The sequence below is a fragment of the Grampus griseus genome (genome assembly GCF_964374135.1).
Source record: "Grampus griseus genome assembly, chromosome: 6".
NCBI lineage: Eukaryota > Metazoa > Chordata > Mammalia > Artiodactyla > Delphinidae > Grampus > Grampus griseus.
In genome coordinates this window covers 90,585,967-90,605,245 of record NC_139000.1, presented here as the reverse complement: position 1 = coordinate 90,605,245, position 19,279 = coordinate 90,585,967, and the positions used below count along the sequence as shown (strand labels likewise).

The 19,279-nt window shown below is 44.3% G+C and overlaps 1 long non-coding RNA gene across 1 annotated transcript; it reads left to right on the top strand.

Annotated features, from left to right (window-relative positions):
- The first annotated feature begins 890 nt into the window (after positions 1–890).
- LOC309823651 lies at positions 891–19,234 on the top strand. Its single transcript, XR_014296849.1, has 6 exons — positions 891–999; positions 2,025–2,100; positions 3,086–3,216; positions 6,205–6,328; positions 15,633–15,951; positions 18,650–19,234. It is a non-coding gene; the product is annotated as an uncharacterized lncRNA (long non-coding RNA).
- Positions 19,235–19,279: the final 45 nt, after the last annotated feature.

Genomic DNA, 19,279 nt, shown 5'->3' with positions numbered 1-19,279 from the left:
GAACGAAAAAATTTAATATGGTAGAAAATGTGTTTTATCCTTGTATTTTCGTGTGTTGACTTCAATGCACAACCTAGAAATTGAGAATTATGTTTTATGTGGAGGACATACTGAGGACTGAAATCAGGAGACAGCCTCTCAGATAGCTGTGAAGAGGTAAGGGAGGGCGCAGGGTATTTAGAGGTTCTTCCAAAAAAAAAACCAGGTAGTTGGAACATCAAAAGATTACTGTTAATTAAAGAAACTAGACATCTTAAGTTAATAAATGTAGCACTTTTCTATATATGGTGAGATGCAAGAATCTGGTCTCCTGGAAATCAGTCCCTTGATGTTCACTTTAATTATCTAGGGCCAGTATCCTGTTTTCTCCATCCTGAATCCCCTCAGGGTGCGGCTTTGGGTGTGGCTTCAGTGGCTGATGGCTTGATGGCTATAACATCCTGTGTTACCGATAAGGCTGGCTGCATTCTTTGTCTACATAAATGACTTGAATATGGATAGCAAATCTGTGGATTTGTGTAATTCTTGGAGCACTTTTATAAGGACAAAGTTAAGGCAATTTCAGAATCACTAGCGGCTACAATTGCTATTTACACTTTTCCACTGGTAGGTAGTCATCTGCTGTCGCTGTCTTCAGTAATCTGCTGTTGCTGTATTCCCAAGGGATAACAAAAGCCATTTAATTCAAGAAAGAAATGTAAAATTTAGCACAATGCAGCTTCCACAAAACCAAACACACAAACACACACCCAACTCTCGCAGATATGAAGTAGTAATCTAAAATAGAATCCTGGAACTAATTGCAAAACAAGAGCAAATGTACTCATATTGGATCATTTTATTCTTTTATTAATGTTTGATACATATATGTATTTATTATTAAAATTCAAAGTTGCTATATGGGCCGCGCGCGAAGACATGGGGGAGAAGCTGGAGCTGAGGCTGGAGTCGCTCTTGGGGACCGAGCCCGCCGTCTGCCCGTGGCCGCTGCCGGTCTACGTAAGTGCCGCCCGTCCCCTCCTCCCGGAACCCAGCTCCTCTTCCCCAACGGCGCGCGCTGAGCCCACTGAGAAACGGAGCGACTCGAGTCGCCAGACCCTCTTTGGAGCCCCCCTTCCCGCGCCACCGTGGTTCTCCGCGGCAGTTTCCAGCCCCCGCGCGCAGGGTGGGCAGAGGGGAGCCGGCGCCGGCCGGGGGGCACAGACTCGGCCGCGGGGACCCCGCGCTTCTGCGGGGCGCCCGAGCCGGTCTGCGGTTGGCTCTGCAGGGCTGGGGACCCCGGTCCCCCCGGGCCTGGAATGTCGGCGGGCTTGCCCTTCTGTACTTTAGGATCTGACATGTAGGGTTTCTTTTTCCTGGTAGTTTATTCTTAGCGCTGTCAACGTGCTTAGTTTTTTTGTTGTTGTTGTTTTTTCAGGTCACCCTTTCCTCCCTCTCTCCAGTTTTATTGTGTTTCTGTTTTGTTTTGTTTTAGTTAGGCATTTTGTCCCTCTGATCTTGAGTGGGTGGGCTGGCAGGACACTTGGAGAGGAGGCGTTCTGTCCCCTGATCTTGAGTGGCCTTTGGAAAATGACAGGCCAGACGGAAATGTACACAGGCGTCCGGTGATTCCAGAAATGCAGCGTGTCCGGCTAGGTGGGCGCCCGGCCTCTCGTCCCCCGTGGCGGTGTGGTGCGCGTGTTCCTTGTGTCAGGGTTTACGCTTGGGCCCCGCAGCCCACCTTCCGAAGGGAAAGCGCAGCGGGCGCCTTGGGCCGGCGCCTTTGGGGCGCCCTTTCGTGCGCTCGGCTTGCGGGGGACCGGCCTCCAGGCGACCCGGCGGGGAGGCCCGCGCGACCCGGCCCTCGCGCGGGCTCCGTGTGTGTCAGTTTGTGGAAAGTGTGTCGCGGCCGGGGTCGGGGTCGGGACGCTGGGACCACCTGGGAGCCGATGTAGAGGGATATGATTTCCATTTTCAAGGCGCATTCATCCTATGCAGGGAAACAGCCTAACATAAAATTTGCCTAACAAAAAATATATTAACAGGTGGAAAGACTATCTCCCAGTTGAACAGCGGATGCCTGGGACTCGTTTCACTGCTTTCAAAGTTCCTTTAAAAAAGGTGAGCAAAAGTTAATACCGTATTCTTCCAGAAATCTGAATTCACCATATAGAGCCCTGGCTCTCAACCCCGTCGTACTCCATTTTCCCTTTTTATAGCAAATACTTTTTAATACCTCTTTTACTATCCAGAAATGGGATCCATAGACAAATACAACCAACTTTTGTACTTAATTAAAAAACAAAAAAAACAATGCAATGCCCTAACTATAAATAAAGAATAAAGTAATTTATAAGAAAGTAATATGTATCTCAGTATGTAAATGTTTGGGGATGACTATACTAGAAATAAAGAAATAGTCAGTTACTTGTACCATGAATGCAATAAACTATGGACTTTGATTGGTAATGATGTGTCAGTGTTGGTTCATGAATTCTAACAAATGAAGCACACTGATATGGCATGTTGATAATGGGGAAGGCTGTGTGGGGTGAAGGAGAGAGGGTGTAAGTGGGAACTGTGTACATTTTGCTCAGTTTTGCTGTGAATCTCAAACTGCTCTAAAACGAGTCTACTAATTTTAAAAAAAGTGTGTGTTGCTGACACTTGAATAACCAAAGAGATCAATGGAACAGGGTACATGTATAAGCCAAATACATGAAAGAATATTTAGCAGTGAAAGCCATCCTTCCTATATGTAGATATTCAAGAAGTATTTATTTCTGTGTCTTATTTTCAGGCACTCTGCTTGGAGCTGGCAATACAGTGGTAGGCAAAATGGATGTGGTCCCTGCCTTCTGGGAGTTTAGAGTCAGGTTAGGAGACCAACATGAAATAAACAAACACAGAAATAACTATATAGAAGTGAGCTTATTTTCTTCCGTCTAATCTCTCTGGAAGAAAGGATTGTAATATCGCTTGTAAACTCCAGAGGAGGAAACTTTACTTTGAATCTCATATGTTAGCATCACAGGGTTTGAATAAATGGATAATGTAGTAAAGGATTTTAAACATATGTTCTTCCTTATTTTATTCTTTCTGACAGAGTTTTGAAAAGAATCTTGCTCCAGAAGAACGTTTCTCCCCCTTGGATCTCTTAACAAAATCCAAGGACAGAATGAAGAACTTGGGCTGATTATTGACTTAACAAATACTCGCCGCTATTACAAGCCAGAGGTAAATGGAAGCCGTAATTGAAAATGACCTTCTTTCTGATACTGTAATAATTCATGGTAGTTCAGTAATTATCATCTTATGCTAAGGTGAATCCTGGCCTTCTCTCGTGGGTTCAAAAAGGGAAGCTAGTGGTTTCCTTAAATACACATTTGTAATTGCTGTTTCAAAATGAGATTAAAGATATGAATTGAACTATAGTATTTGGCAGTAGGCTCTAGATATGCTTAAGAAATTCTATAAGCTTCCACGTTCTATATTTTGAAAATGAAGTAAACTTTTAGTAGTTACAGCAGTATCCTAAAAGGAAAGGTATGTCCATTATGTCTTTAGCACTTACTTTAAGCAGTTGCTTGAGCGTGTTTAAGCATCACTGTAAAAGACAATTGTTCTCTAAGTTTTATGCTTCCTTTTCCTAATGCCTTCTGATATAGTACAGAAACCCATATATTCTCTTGGCCCATGTAGGACATTCCAGTGCAAAAGAATTATCCTTCTTCTGACCTGTTCCATGGCCTTGGGAGACAGTAACACCTAATGTCTTTTAATATTTGTAGAGCAGTTTGCCATTTAGAAAGTTCTTTCATATCCATTGACTTAGTTAATCTTCACAGCAATCCTTTGCTCTTGAAGTGGAAGTAGTAGTGCTATCTCCTACTGAGTGCTTACCCTGCACTAAGCTCAGAGGATAGACAACTACAATTACTAATTTTACAGACGATGAAACTGACTCTCGGAAAAGGAAGAATTGAAATTTCAGCTCTGTTATTCCTTTTTTTTTATTGTGGTAAAATATAGAGAAATCATATTTATTTTAACCATTTATAAATATGCAGTTCAGTGGCATTAAGTACAGTTACAGTGTTGTGTAACCATCACCGCTGTCTATAACCAAAACTTTTTCATCATCCTCGACAAAAACTCTGTAACCATCAAACAGTAACAACCCCATTTTCCCTCCCACCAACCCTTGGTAACCTCTATTCTATTTTCTGTCTCTGTGAATTGGCCTATTCTAGGTACCTCGTGTAAGTGGAATCTGCAGTATTTGTCCTTCTGTGTCTGGCTTATTGCACTAAACATCATGTTTTCAAGGTTTATCCATGTTATAGCACGTAACGAAATGCCGTTTCTTTTTTGGCTTAGAAAATCGCATTGTGTGTATATAGACCATAGTTTGTTATTCAACGGTTGATTGACACTTGGTTGTTTTCCACCTTGTAGGTATTGTGAATCATGCTGCTATGATCATTGGTGTACAGATATTTGTTCAAATCCCTGCTTTCAGTTCTGTTAGATGTGCAGCGTAGGTAGTAGCAGAGTTGTTGGATCATACGGTAGCTCTACACTTAACCTTTGAGAAAGTGCCAAACTGTTTTCTACAGGGTCGTCTTGTTTTTAAACAATTATCACAAATTTTAAGCATATACAAAAGTATAAAAGTACTGTGAGTGTTCCTTGTATACCCATGAACTCATCCAGCTTTCTTATTTACCAACTGATGGCTGTCATGTTTTATCTGTACCCCCACCTGTTTCACCCCATTCCATATTATCTTGAAGCAGCTCCGAGACAGCATGTAATTACACCTGTACGTTTTTGGTACGTGCATTTAAAATATAGGACTTTTATTCCTTAATATCATTTTTAATATTAAATACCCAGGGAGTGCTCAAATTTGCAGTTGTCTCCTAAACGTCATAAAAAATTGTTTATAAGAATTTTGAATTAGATCCCAATAAGGTCCACACTTTGCCGTGGATTGTTAGGTCTCTGAAGTCTTGTTTAATCTATAGGTTCTCCCTCCATGTCTCTCTCACTTTTTTTTCCTCCTTGAATTTTGTTTTTAAAGAAACCAGGTAATCTTTCCCATCTAGATGTCGATGATTACATTCCATGTGTTGGTAACATATTCTTCAGTCCTTTTATTTCCTGTAAATTGGTAGTTGATCCGAATGAAGCTTGCATGTTTTGTTTTGGCGAGACAGTTTCATAGGTGATGATGTGTTCTTCCATGGAGACATATATAATTGTGTCTTTCTGTGGTATTAGCAGTCACTGATGATTCATAGCTACATCCATTAATTCAGTTGAGGCTTCAAAGAATGGTGAATTCTGTTGTTCTTTTTTTCACTTATTAGCTGGGTATATTTGTACGAGGAGAAGATTCCCCTCATCAACTGTTTGGTTGCCCAGTTGTAGAGGCATGATTCTCTTCTTTTATTTAACAGTTTTCAGAATAATGAGTTGATTCACAAATATCCTCCAGTGGTGAGCAGTTTTGTAAAATTTTATTTATTCCTATCACCGTGGACTCCGTTACAGTTATTATTCTAACTGAGGCCCTGTCTTTGGCCAGTTGGAGCTTCTCGGTGACTCCTGAGTCCTTTTGACATGACATCAGTTGTTTCTAGACTTTTTCAGTGGTCAGAGCTAGGAAATATGTATGTTTGTTTTTAATATTTTTAAAATACGTCATAGGTTCCTGCTGCTACTTTCCATTTAAATTCAGAACTAGAGAATTTTCACTTATCCTTTTCTGTCTTCTATTGATAGTCTACTTTCTCCCACCTCAAGAATACCAGTTCTCAACAATGCCTGAAATTGCCTCTATTTCCTAATTCGAATCCAAGTTCTTCCGACTCTGTTCTACTACTCTCCTTAAATCACAGCCGCTTTATGGCCCTTGAAATGTAAGATAGAACATAAGTGTAGGTAGACCTCTTTATATCATTTTGAGTTACATGTGCATTCATTCACATAGATTTGCTTTTCCTTTTGCATGCCTGGTAACTGTCCGTTCTGCAGTTTTAATGAAAATCAAGTGATAATTACTGGTTAAAGCAGCTTTGGAAAAAATGGCTCTCATCAGAATGACTGACATACAAAGTTTAATGTACTCTCCTGGTTTATAGTCTGCCTTCTCTAATTAATTTTTTATTCTTTCCCTACAAAGGAAATAATACATATTTTCATGGTTTTGCCTTATAGGACTTACCAGAAACTATTCCTTATTTAAAAAGTTGTACAATTGGGCATCAGGTGTCAGATGACGACGCTAGTTTTAAATTCCAGTGTGCTGTTAATGGGTTTCTGAAAGAACATAAAGATAACGGTGAGTTGCTTTTGTTTTTGTTTTTGTTTTTCCTTTACCTGAACTTTGGTATGCATTTTGAGTGGGCTTGGGGGTTTTTAACATTTTTAATAGTTCTGACATTAGTGTCAAGTTGTGTTTGGTAACATTAAGGTGGAAATGTCAGATGGTGCTAATAGAGTACGGTGTTTTTCCTGTTTATGGTCACAAACAATTTAGTTTAGTTTGGAAAGTGATTTTTGTGAGAAATATGAACGGAGCTAGCTTACTTATCTCTTTTTTAAAAATTTGAATGGAAAATACATAAAAACATAAAAATGTTCTTGTGTCCTATTTATTGGTTGAGAGGTGGAAGAAAAGGTTAAGACTCTCGGGTTCTTAGCGTACATAAAAGAGAAAACAAAAAGCAAAGGTTCCGAGTGAGACAGATCCCTAGAAGCAAAACAAAACAGAGTGGACCAGAAGAGCGGCTTCCTCATCATATATGTGTTGAAGATATTTTTGCCGCTTTTACACTTCGGTGCAAGTGAGGAAGAACACTACCACCTCTTATTCTTATCTTCAGACAGGAAGAACTTAAAAGGCTGGTGTTTTCTTGTTTCCGCTTTAAGATCTACTCTGTTGATAGTAGGTCTTAATAGCGTGTGAATTTTAAGGATCCACTTGCCTTTTTCTAGCATCTAACTATCAGAAGGAACGTGGTGTTTGCCATGTTTTAAGGCTGAGGAATCTTTTGTCTTTGGAACACCACTGACGCCCATGCGAAAGTGTTCATTTTGTCCTCTTTCTAAATTTAGCCTGAGGAGTGTGCACTTTATTAAATAAACGTAACAGACGGTAAATATTCCGTGTATATATAAAATGATGCACGTATATACATAAAACAGGGAGTAGGGGAGAAGGAATAGAGATGGAGGTGGGAAGATAGGGGATAGGAGGCGAGAGAGAGAGGGAGAGACAGGAATTTCAAGATAAATTTTCATTCTATAACCTGGTTGCTTAATGCAGGTACTAGCTCTTAAATATCTTAAGCCCTCTTCACAGATCTTCCGTGTACTTTAGCTTTAAAACTTGAGAGGCTTGGCCTGTCCTGTGATAACCAGGGTGTCTAGAAAGGAGGCAAATTATCTGATTTGTTTAAACTGTAGTCACAGAAATGTTCCCTCTTAAGATGTTAGGGCGCAGCTGCCGGCCTACTCACTTCCTCCAGGCTCCTTTGTGTGTGTTCTGTCTGTTCCGCGTGGGCTAGAAGATCCTTACAAGTGCATGAGAAGACGTTTGTAAACCTTGATTGTTCGCATGTTATACCAAGTGTAGTCCATTGCATATGCTGACTCCTCTGTTGGTCTTCTGCATGCAGTGGGCTAACTTCACCATGCTGTCTGCCATTGCAGTCTCAGGACCTTAGTTATGATCCATTGGTGACTCTCCTCTGCTGTAAGGCCCTCCCACAGGTGCCAGGCTCACTGATAATGAGGAGGAGACTATACTATGCACTCCCTAGAATTGGTAGAGACTCAGAAAATAAATTGTTTCAGTAAACACCGAGAGCCTTATAGGTTTGTTGTTAGGGCACGGGGATACAGAGGTGAGTAGAAGTCTTTGTTCAGTAGCAACTTACAGTTATCTAGGAAGAGAAACATGTAGTGAGTATAAGTGGGTTAATTATGATAAAAGAATCAAGTGCAGCAGGAACATAGAGGAGAAAGTGAGGAAGGCCTGACTGAGGAGACAGCGTTTGAGCTGGGCTTGGGGGAAGAGGATTTTGCCGGAATGAGGAAAGGACAGCCCAGGTATTGGGGACAGGTACAGAAGGCACAGGGCTTGAACTTGTGCTCTGGAGGGGCAGCCTCTGGTGTGACTAGAGGGTAGTGTGAAAGGGCAAAGAAGTCATACATTGATTTTCAGCAAATATTTGTATAACACCTTCTAAATTGAAGGCACTGTTCTAGGAAGTAGGAAGAGAACAAAGTTCTTGCCCTTATGTACTTTCCATTCTAGTGGGGGAGAGAGATGAATAAATAAGTCAATATATGGAGTGTCAAGCGGTGGTAAGTGCTTTGGAGAATAACAAAAGAAGATGAAGAGGTGAGGGAATGTGGTAGGTGATCAGGGAAGTCCCCTCTATTAAGATGTCGATTGAGCAGAGCCTTGAAGTGAGAAACAAGCCATTGGCTATCTGGGAGAGTGGAGATGGGGTGGGAGGGTGTGTTCTGGGAGAGTGGAGATGGGGTGGGAGGGTGTGTTCTGAAGCAGAAGGAATAGTAGGTGCAAAGTCCCTGAGGCACGACTGTGCTTGGCATGTTTGAGGAATAGTAAGGAAGCCAGTGTGGCTGGACAGGGGAAAGTGAGTGAGGGCAGGGCAGTAGAGAATGAGATCAGGGGAGGCTGGCAGGGCAAAGGAGGGAGGTGGATGATGTAGGTCCTTGGAAGTCATAGTTTGAACTTCTAATTCAGTTGGAGAGACAGACTGATACTTGTTTATAAAGAGTTCTCAATGCTATGCTAACAACCTGGGCTGTATTCTGTGCTAAGTGAAGATGTTCAAGCAACAGAGCAATCCAGCCAAGTTTATATTTAGAAAGATAACAGCGTCACTATCCAAGACACATTGTAGACTATGTATATAGTATGTGTCTAGTGTGCTGCTCTTCTATAAACTACAGGATACCTGTTACGTACCAATACTTACATACAAGATACAAGTGTGAATGTAAGCACTTGGGAAATATCTGGAAGAACCACACAAGGAACTGGGAGAGTCGGACAACTTTCCATGTCCCGTATGATTGGAATTCTGAAGGGTACACACACGAACTAATGGACGTGTGCTCCCAGCCTCCGGCTAAGGAGGGAAATTGCAGGCATCAGAATCCTCTTTACCAATCAAGCGCGTTAATCCGCCTGCGTGCTGAGAGTCATCTCGAGACGCCCCGCGGTGGCGCATGCGCGGTAGGAGGAGGTCCGCGAGCTGCGTGGGCTTGTGCCTAGGCGCCTGTGGTTCGTGGCCTTGTGCTGGCACCGGGGAGGCCGGGTTGGCGACTTTGGCAGTCCTGGCGTTGGGTGGGCGGTATCTTGGGGGTGACATGAGCCAGTTCGTCGGCCACGAGGAAGGGCGGGAAGCACATCCCGGAAAGGTAATACGCCTTGGCCCCTGGGCGTTGCCGGTGGAGCTCAGAGCCCCTGGGCCTGGGCTTCGTCTCTTGTGCTGTCGCCTGTCACAGTGGCCCCCGCGCGCTGGCCCGTCCGCGCTGTGCTAGGGGGTACTGGTCGTCTCGCGGCTCAGTTCACAGTAGCTGAAAGGGACAGTGTGTGATGTTCTGGTTTCTCCCCATCGTTTTAAAAGGGAGGCTCTGGCCATTGCTCCTCGGGTAAAATGCAGGGGGACTGCTTTTTAAGATGGGACTGTCAGTGTTGGGGACCCTCCTTAATTACCAGGATGGAATCCCCTTCAGTTCCTCAAGCTGTGTTGTTTAGGCACAGAAAATGTGAGTAATAGTCACTGGAACTAAGTTTGAGTGAAAAAAGGCACCGGTACCGCCGAATTTTCCATCGCAACAGTTGATCTGTGTCGTCTCTTGGAATTATAAAGGGCGTACAGTTGCTTCCTAACCGGTGTCCTTTGAGAGCTCTACCTCTGTACGTTCAAAGGATTAATTTTGAGGCTTTGCTCATACGTGTAGTAAACCCTTTAATTCCCTAAGACCTTCCTTTCCTCCATCTCATACCCCATTAAGCCCGCTTCAGTTTATCTCCTGAATTTCTTCTGAATCTGTCAACTCTTCCTCAACATCCTAATACCGAACTTGCCTGTCTGTTGCAATGAGGTCCTAACCAGTGTCCATATATCTTGTTTCCTTCCAATCCATTCTTCACACAAGAAACCTTAAAAGCAAGTTGGGACATTGCTCATAAACATGGCTCAAAAACATTGTTTTGAGAATAGAAAACAAACTGTTGGCCTTTAACACTCTGCGTGGTCTAGAATCCTGTCTGCTTCTCTGCTACGTGGACTCCAGCTTGGTGCCTCTCCAACTTTACTATGGGTATGCCTCTCTTGTGGATCTTGTTAAATGCAGGCTGTAATTCAGTAGTTCTGGGTGGGGCCTGGATTCTGTGCTTCTAACGAGCTCCTAGGTGACGGTGACCCTGAGAGCAAGGGTCCAGCTCCTGCCTTTCTCCCTTCTTTCTGGAAGAGCAGGACGTCTGCCCCCCCACCCCGGGAGGAGAAAACATCCGCAATGTGACTACTAGTAACCAGCTTCCCTCACAGGCAAGGGACCTTTACCACAGCTCCCTACCATTTTGTCTGAGGCGCAGCAAGCCAAAACACTGACACGCTGAGGTTTGCAGCAAAGAGGAGGTTTATTCACAAGGCAGCCAAGCGAGGAAGTGACGTGACAATAGGTCTCAAATCCGCCTCCCCAAAGGCAAGGGGCTTGGGGTATCTATGGGATAAAGAATAAAGAAGCAGGGCAGTATGAGGCATAGGGAGCATGAGGAAAGGTGATTGGAAAAAGGTGTGCTCGTCATTGTTCTGAGCTGGCGTAACTAGGCTACGGGGCTCAGCACATTCTCAGGCTGTAGTTTTCGGCCCTCTGATGGCAGGAGGTCAAAAGGCACTGGCCCAGGTGGAAGATCGGTGGTCCTCTCCAGTCTCAACCAGCTCAGCCTAACTAGACACAGCTGATTCCAAGTTCCTGGACAATACCCGGGGCAAACATCTTATTGCTTATGCTACATGTTATTTGGAGGACGTGCAAGTGTTCAAGCTACCTTGAGGATTGAAGACAGGATTTGACTAATCCTTACACATGGTTTCGCCTCCAGATGAGCAGAAGAGGCCTGTAGGCTGAATCTGGCTCCTGGCACCTGGAATTGGAGGCAGATGGTTTAAAAACAGGCTCTCCCACCCTCTGTGTTATCTTAGGTAGATAGACTATTGAACCTTCCTGTGCCTGTTTCTCCACCAGCAGCATGGGGACACTCAGAGTCCCTCTCTTGGGGGCTGTTATGGGGGTTCAGTGAGATATAGATGCATGCACAGGCACACGGGAGACACCCAGTGTGTGTTAGCTTCATGCTTACTTTTATTAGGAGACCAGTATTGTTAGAAGATTTCTGGTTTGGACAACAAATTAGATAGGTGGTCATTACTATAGTTTATGCGACAGCAATTCACATTACCATTTGCAAAAAAGCAGTTGGTTGTCCAGTGGGGATTATAAACATCCATTTACCATGAGCTGCTGAACAGATACTTTACACAGTAACTACTTCAGGTACTATTTAAGATCAATTCTCTATGTTGTCTTAAGCAGTTGTTAACCCCCAATTTCGTGAATAGTCCCAAGTAAGTCACTTGAACATCAGCTAGAGCAATCTATTTCACTTAGCAAGCCTAAAGTTATAGTTCAACAATTTTATTTACTGTTCTATGACAAAAATTACTCTCAACAGCTATGCCCTGGATAAGTAATCAGCTAAAGCTAGTTTGACTGACCAAATCTGATTTACTGAGTTAATAATAAGCCAGTTGATTTAGAAAGGTCTAACGTATATTTCTCATCCATTCAGCATTAAACTGTTTCCCATGCCTAAAATGTCTTTTTTCCCATTCGTACCTATCCAAATTCCTACTTCTGTGCCGTAGGGCTTGGCTGAACTACAACTGCCTTTAGTGACACTTTTCTCACCTGCACAATTGGAGATAATTTTAGTCTCCTCAAGACTCCCACGGGGTTACCTCTGTTGTGACACTTGACGATTTGGTGGCATATTTTATTTTATTTTATTTTACTTTAAATAGCCTTCCATTACTCCGTGCACATCAAACAGTAAATGCTTTCTCCTAGTAAAGGTGCATAACAATTTTCTGAACTCTTCTGCTCTGGGCAAGATTCATAAATACACCAGGCAAACATAGTGAAAGAGGAGACAGTACTTGTGTTATATTCAGTTGGGTCTTGATACCTAAGTGTGACTCTTAACCAAGGATTATGCAGTAATTAAGGACACAGGTTAAAGTTGTTTAGAGTGTGTCCTAAAGTCTCACTGGCAGAATTTAAATCTCTACTCTGGAAATTGTAGACCTGAGACAAATTACTTCCCTAAACTTCATTTCCTACATCTGAGGAAGATAATAGTATCTACCTTGTAGTAGACTGAATAGTACCATTGCCCCCAAATGTCCACCTTCTAATCCCCAGAACCTGTGAATGTCACCTTAAATGGCAGAAGGGACTTTGCCAATGGGATGAAAGTAAGGGTTTTGAGATGGGGAGATTCTTCTGGCCTACCTGGATGGACCCAGATGTAACCACTGGTGTTCTCGTAAGAGAGAGGCAGAGGGAGTTTTTACTCCAAAGAGAATGTGATGATGAAGTTGGGGTTGGATTGATGTGGCCAGAAGTCAAGGAATGCTGTCAAGGAAACAGATTCTCCCTTAGAGCCTCTAGAAGGTGGATGGACGGCCTTGTCAACTCCTGGTTCCAGCCCAGGGAAACTGGTTTTGGACCTCTGTCTTCCAGAACCATAAGAGAATGAGTGTGTTTTGTTTTACGCAAGCTCATTGGTAGTAATTTGTTACAGCAGCCATAGGGAACTAATGCGTACCTCATAGGAACTATTTCTCCAATTAAAATGTGTGACTGGAAACACACTTGGTGGCATGTCTGACACACGGTAGGTATGCTACCGTGGGTAGTTCTTGGAAACTAAAGCCTTGGTTTTTGAGGAATCATCAAAACCAGTACAATGGTTGCCATGTTCCTCCTTGTTCATCCTGGTGACAAACCTGTAGAGAGAGCTCCATCCTTTCCCACAGGACACCCATCCGTAGTACTTACAGGGAAGAGGTTATGTCTCACTTCAGGCACCTTCCTCTTTTCCTTTCTACTTTTTTTTTCATTAATCTTCATCCAACTGGCCTTTCTAAGTTAAAAAAAAAAACAAGACAAAACCATTTCTCAATGGATTCAGATACTACCCCAAGTTAATAATCCAACCATGTTCTTGTTCTTCCGGGTCTCATCACCAGAAATTTCTGAGCTGAAATCCTCTCTAGTTTCTAGGATCAGTCACTTTCTAATTTCTCCCTTCTCAAGTTCAGAGTCTTGTCAGTTTAGTCCCTTCCCTAACCACAACATCTATTAAGGTGACACAGCAAAGTGATGAAAGTCTCGACGGTCTGGTTTTCATCCTGGGTTTCTGCCCGCTACTTACTGTGTGGCATTAGACAAGCTATTCAACCCCTCTGGGCCTCAGTTTTCCCCCAAAAAGGTGAATATTATGAACATTACCTACCTATAGGGTTGCCATTATGAGGATTAAGTGAGTTAATATTTGCTAAGCACTTAGAAGATTACTTGTTATAGTCTAAGCACTACAGTTGTGCTTGTTAATAATGATAAATGCAATTCCAAGCGTATAACTTACTCAACTTTCTGTCATAACTTTGAAGTGTTGGTCTATCTGTTGGCCAGCGTTGCAGGTAAATGAGTCGAGGCATGGGCTGAGGCATTGCTACCAGTGAGTGGTGTGTTCCCAGAACTAGGAACAGCCGTGTGAAATAGGTAGCGGTTCTACGTGGAGACAGGGCAGACTGGAAAATGACAGCGCTGGGAAGGAGGTGTGGTGTCCATAGGTTTGGTGTCAGAGCTGCTGCCTGCTGAAGCACCGATGCCGGCCTAAGCCGTAAATGGCGGGGGGCGGGCTGGGGAAAACAGGGGCAGAATGGAAAGGGAAAACAGGGGAAGAACGGAGAAAGATAGCCTAGGGAGGAGGTGTGGTGTCCATAGCTTCGGGGTCAGAGGTGCTGCCTGCTGCAGCACCGATGACACCCGAAGCCGTAAATGGGGTGCTGGGGAAAAGGGGGGCAGAATGGAAAGGGACAACAGGGGCAGAACGGAAAACGATAGCCTGGGAAGGAGGTGTGGTGTCCATAGCTTCGGGGTCAGAGGTGCTGCCTGCTGCAGCACCGATGACACCCGAAGCCGTAAATGGGGTGCTGGGGAAAAGGGGGGCAGAATGGAAAGGGACAACAGGGGCAGAACGGAAAGCGATAGCCTGGGAAGGAGGTGTGGTGTCCATAGCTTCGGGGTCAGAGGTGCTGCCTGCTGCAGCACCGATGACACCCGAAGCCGTAAATGGGGTGCTGGGGAAAAGGGGGGCAGAATGGAAAGGGACAACAGGCGCAGAACGGAAAACGATAGCCTGGGAAGGAGGTGTGGTGTCCATAGCTTCGGGGTCAGAGGTGCTGCCTGCTGCAGCACCGATGACACCCGAAGCCGTAAATAGGGTGCTGGGGAAATGAGGGGCAGAATGGAAAGGGACAACAGGGGCAGAACGGAAAACGATAGCCTGGGAATGAGGTGTGGTGTCCATAGCTTCGGGGTCAGAGGTGCTGCCTGCTGCAGCACCGATGACACCCGAAGCCGTAAATGGGGTGCTGGGGAAAAGGGGGGCAGAATGGAAAGGGACAACAGGGGCAGAACGGAAAACGATAGCCTGGGGAGGAGGTGTGGTGTCCATAGCTTCGGGGTCAGAGGTGCTGCCTGCTGCAGCACCGATGACACCCGAAGCCGTAAATGGGGTGCTGGGGAAAAGGGGGGCAGAATGGAAAGGGACAACAGGGGCAGAACGGAAAACGATAGCCTGGGGAGGAGGTGTGGTGTCCATAGCTTCGGGGTCAGAGGTGCTGCCTGCTGCAGCACCGATGACACCCGAAGCCGTAAATGGGGTGCTGGGGAAAAGGGGGGCAGAATGGAAAGGGACAACAGGGGCAGAACGGAAAACGATAGCCTGGGAAGGAGGTGTGGTGTCCATAGCTTCGGGGTCAGAGGTGCTGCCTGCTGCAGCACCGATGACACCCGAAGCCGTAAATGGGGTGCTGGGGAAAAGAGGGGCAGAATGGAAAGGGACAACAGGGGCAGAACGGAAAATGATAGCCTGGGAAGGAGGTGTGGTGTCCATAGCTTTGGGGTGAGATGGGCTGCCTGCCTGATCTGAGAAAAGCGAGTGAAAGTGGGAGAGCTTCTCCCTAGCTGCTAAGTCTTCTCAAGGTCTAGCACGCACTGAACACTGGCCGGCTCAGCCTGGGTGTTGACATTGCACTGTACGTGTCACAGAGCAAGGGCGGGTCAGGGGGTGGTATGGGGGCCCCACACAAGCCCAGCCCCTGGAGAAACCCGGCCCGAGGGCAAAGAGCCCGACCCCTTGTGGGCTTTCTAGCGGCTGGGACTTGTCGCTGTGGGTGGCAGGTGTTTGGCACCGGATGGGCCACCATGCGGAGACTGTTGGGGACTGTGGAAGTCTTCTCCTCCAGAGCTCACCCTGCCTGGGCACCGGCTCTGCAGACCCCTCAGCCCTGGCTATGTATCGGCCAGCCCTTCCCCGCAACGGGGCCCAGAGGCCAGAGCCTGCCCAGAGCTGAGTGGAGGAGGCACCCAGAGTTTGCCAGGCTGTGGCCCGCCACCTCCGTGGACCTCCCCAGCTTGTCCGCGAGCCCTGGAGACAGGAGCGCCTTCTCCAGGGCTGCTGAGCTGCCAGCATCACCATGAGCCAGGCGGTGAAGGTTTCTGAGCAGGGGATGCAGAGCCCTGACGCGACTGGATGCTGCACCCCACGATGTCCCTTCCTGGCAGGTAGGTTCTTTCTTCACTTGTTTTTCGAAATTTGGTAAAAGAACATTTAAACCTTCGACTGTTCTTCAAGGTATACAGATGGTAGTGGCTTAGCCGGGATTCGAAGCAAGCCTGTGTGATTCCAGAGCTCGTGCTCTGGACTCTGGTGCCTCCTTATCATATATGCTTCATGTGTTACTTTTAGCCCTAAGTGCCATACCTGTAATGAACACATACACTGCCCTGTAGGAGGTGTTCTTTTGTTCAACGCGTGAATTGGTCATCCACCACACTGGGTTCTAATCTCAGAAGATAGGTCAGGGACCACCAGTTGTCAGCATAGCACCATCCCACATTTCTAATTGAGGCTTGCAGCCTAGATTTGTCCCTTTGGTCTAGTTTGAAGGATCCAGGTATGTAAGGCTTATATTCTAGATAAATCAGGGGCTCTCCTGAAAGGAATTCATCAATGAATTATTCTGTATGGATTAGAAGCCAGTTTCTCTGGCCTTCCTGGAGTATATCCAGTAAGGCATCTCATTCATGTCTAGAAAGCAAATATATCATTGATTGCAACTTCAGCATGGAGCGATGTATTGGTTTAAAATAAAGTACGATCAACACAATTTGGTCATTGTGAGTATGCCGGCTGGGTCCACTCTTTACTACACATATGTAACTCTAGAGCTTCTTAGGCCCCATAGAGGAGACATACTCTTGTGTGTCTAGGACAAGGGAAACATGTGTTGTTATTCAGGAGCTGGAAGCTACAGCATGACAGGAAAGAACTGAAAAATCCTGGTCTTGGTCTACACATCACTTTACCTTGTTCGAATCTTGTTTCTTTGGCTTGCTTCATTGGAGTGTCTTCTCTCTCCTGGGACTGACATTGTGTGTTATATATCAGGCATGTAACATGTAGAAGTTTCAGAACCCAGAATCATATAGATCAGTGAAAATTTATATATTTTTGTTTAAAATCTATTTAAAATCACACTGGGCATAATTCATATATTCCAAAAGTAGTTTGACCCTCTGCTGATGAGATTCTTTTTATGGTATGTCAAAGCAAATTTGGACTTCCATCCCCAATAAACTTTGAGGTTGGAGGACACAAAAGCTTTTGCTCAGACCTAAATTCTGTCTGAAGAAAAAGGGTAACTATTATAAGCCCTTTCTAACCTCTCCAGGAGCAGAAATGATTTACAGCTATGGCATTGAACCATAATTTCTTGATCTCATTTGAGAAGAGCCCAGTAAGAAACCGTGTCTTGATTTTTGTTTGTTGGTTCCCTGTTTTCTTGTCTTGCTTACCAACAATCCACTGTAATCCATGAGTGAGTATGGCAGCAGGCTGAGTGTTCCCTGGAGCTCGTTAAGTGAACGTTTTTTCCTAAAATGACTTTTGTCTCCTTGTTTTCAGCCCCTCTTCTTTCCTCTGTCCTTTACTATAACCAGGGCTCAGCAAAAGCTGCCTGGCTTTGTGCAGACCCTACTTAGGGTAGTCTTTTCTTCCTTATTTTATTCATGGCCCCTCCATTTCATTGTTTGCCTTCTCGAAATGTGTTGAAATCTTTCTGTGGTTGATGACTTCCACAATGTCTTGGCTTTTATTGGTTGATTAATTTTGGTATTTCTGCAGTTTTATTTAAACATGGTTTCAGGAGGACCAGAAAGTAAATATATTTCCTAGTCTGCCATCTTGAGCTGAAAATCCCTGTGGATTTTAGCATCCAATGTTCCCATGGGTAAAAAACCCAACCTTGGCATTAATAGATGTACACTCAAGATTTCAGCTTTTCTTGAGCAATCACTAAGGATTTAATATGCGGTCACTTCTAATGGGAAAATAATAACTATCTCATGGCGTTGATTTGAGGATTAACTTAGATAATGGACAAGAAAATGCTTTGTAAGGTTTTAAAATCTATAAAAAATGTTTTTGTTATTATTTGATTTGTTGCTATTTCACCTTTAGCTGACAGTTGTTTGTGACCTTGCTTATGTGAGAAAATGCCTTCTGGTTTATTGTTTTGAAAGCCAGATGATATTTTTCAATAGCTCAATGGAAATGGCATCATTTGTGAAGTTGAAGGGTGAAGGCATAAATGTTTCTTGACATTTGAATCAACTATTGGTCTTCTGGGGCTTGTCCTTATTCTCCTGCAGTCTCTAATCAACATGGCATCCAGAGAGATCCTGTTAAAACATAAGTCAGATCATGTCACTCAAGTCTCTTCAATGGCTTCTTCACAGGAAAAGCAGAGTCCTCAAAGTGCCTCCACAGCCCTAGAAATCTGGGCCTCTGTTTCCTCTCTGACTGTTTCCTTCTCCTCTCCACTTTGCTCCCTCTGTTTTCCACACACTGACATCCTTTCTGCTCCTTGGATACTCCAAGCCCACTCTTGCCTCATTGCCTTTCCATCTGACTGTTCCCTCTGCTTGTACTATTCACTTCCCAGATATGCACCTTGCTCCCTCTCACAACCTTAGGTTCCCTCGTAAATTTTATCTTCCCCAGAAAGCCCTCAGTGATCACTTAGTTTCCGATCGCAGCCTCCTCCTACCAGCTAACAATCTCCATCCGCCTTCCCTGCTTGCTGTTTTTCTCCAGCACTTACCTGATATACTAGTTATTCTACCCATTTATTCAATTTTTATTTACGTATTTACACTTATGATTTTATATTTGCTTCTTTACTTTTGTCTCTCCCCTCAGCTCGAGAGAGGCTATATTCATCTGTGTTAATCACTGCTGTGTTTCCTGAACATGCCTAGAAAACACCCTGAAGAAGGGTGCCTGAAATTTGGTAAGGGATCCATCAGTTTTCTTGGCTGAATGAAGAAATATGTTCATAAATTACTGAACAAATCTCTGGGGTTTCTGAATTAAGGACTAATGGGAAGAGGAAGGCAAATGGTTGGGCCAGGGTACTGCAAGAAGTAGTATTTGGAGTACTCTGATAGCTATCCTAATAGATAACATTTTGTTCATTTAAATAGTTTGAACGAGAGAGCCGGGAACTAGGGACACACAGCATCGAGGTTTTATAATGCATTCCGTAGAGTTCTTTTCAAGTGTGTTCAAATATCATTGAAAATATATGCATGCATATAAACCTCTGTTACTTGATTTAGTGCTTTACAAGAGCCCCTCAAGGAAGGGGTAGTAGCAACTCTCAGTATCCTTCCTTTACGATGAGCTTACGTTATTCAAAATTACATCGTAATTTATTTGTAACTGTGAAACTAGACTTAGTTATTTAGTAGACCCCCCCTAGAAACCTATGACGTTAATAAAACCAACAAAAATGTGTTCAGTTTCCAGTGATACACACACTACAGACTC